We start from the raw sequence: 1,162 nt of genomic DNA, 5'->3' as shown, positions 1-1,162 counted from the left end.
TATTTTTATGGATGATGGTTTGTGATTCTTTTGTGTCTTTCTAGAAAATGAATTAGCTGTTATTTCAGTCTCCTGCACTTCTACCAGATGGACCACTAAGTAATTATGTAACAATAACAAAATTGTCATTTGGATTTCTTATATTAGATGAATGTCATCTTTCTGCTCTTGTAAAGTTCATAAAAGAGGTTAATGAGTGGGAAATTTTGGGTAGACATCTGGTTTGTTAAAGATGCTGTAATAAAAGCTATTAAAGCTGCCAATCACTTTCAACTGCCACCATCTCGTAAAGACATGTTAGTAACATGGTTAAAAGGTGGAAATGCTACAGAGCAGGCTTCATTGAAGCTCTAAAGGCCATTGGTCAAGTTCGTATTGTGCAAGAAATTATATCTCAAAATGGTTAATAATGCTGCTGCCATGATGTCACCATAACATAAATGTTAATCTCATTTGCATGTACATTAGTTTCTCTAATATTCTAACCATATAATAACATGTATGATATGTTGATAATATCCTTTATGGATATTTCAATTAACTAGTAAATTTGATTCAATGTCATTTTTAAAAAAAAGTTTTACAGATTTATTCAGCCTATGTTCTTTTCCTTATTTAGGCCAAACTATTACTGCATCACCAAATTAAAGCCAAGATGACAGATCATATTTTGCAATGTGGAGAAGACACAATAGATAACATTTCACCATCTATGGCTGAGATAACAGATCACATCACCATAAACATTGGTGAGTTAACAAGGTCTCGTAGATTAAGCTATCTTTTTTAAATTCTGCTTTTTAATTTGTGTTGTCTTTAAGTTGAAAAACTGTTTATTTTCTTTCCAGAATAATTCATTTCTAAAACATTTTATGTTTTTAAGACTTCTGTACTCTCATAACAATAATTTGTATTCACTATTTTACAGAAAGCAAACCAGACAAAATACAACTCTTTCGTTTACTGTCTCCTATTGTATATAAATGGTATGAAATAGGAGAAGCATTGAGCATTGATTATACAGATTTGATATCCTTACAACAAAGTAATTTCAGTGATAAACGGAGACTGTCTGAGGTTCTTCAATTATGGATCGATGGACAACTACTGAAGTTAAATGGAGTGTCATCATAACTGCCGTAGAGTTAACTCCTGTTGATGA

Source organism: Gigantopelta aegis, unplaced genomic scaffold (assembly GCF_016097555.1).
Source record: "Gigantopelta aegis isolate Gae_Host unplaced genomic scaffold, Gae_host_genome ctg5077_pilon_pilon, whole genome shotgun sequence".
NCBI lineage: Eukaryota > Metazoa > Mollusca > Gastropoda > Neomphalida > Peltospiridae > Gigantopelta > Gigantopelta aegis.
The sequence above is the reverse complement of the archived record's forward strand: the minus strand, read 5'-3'. Positions refer to the sequence as shown.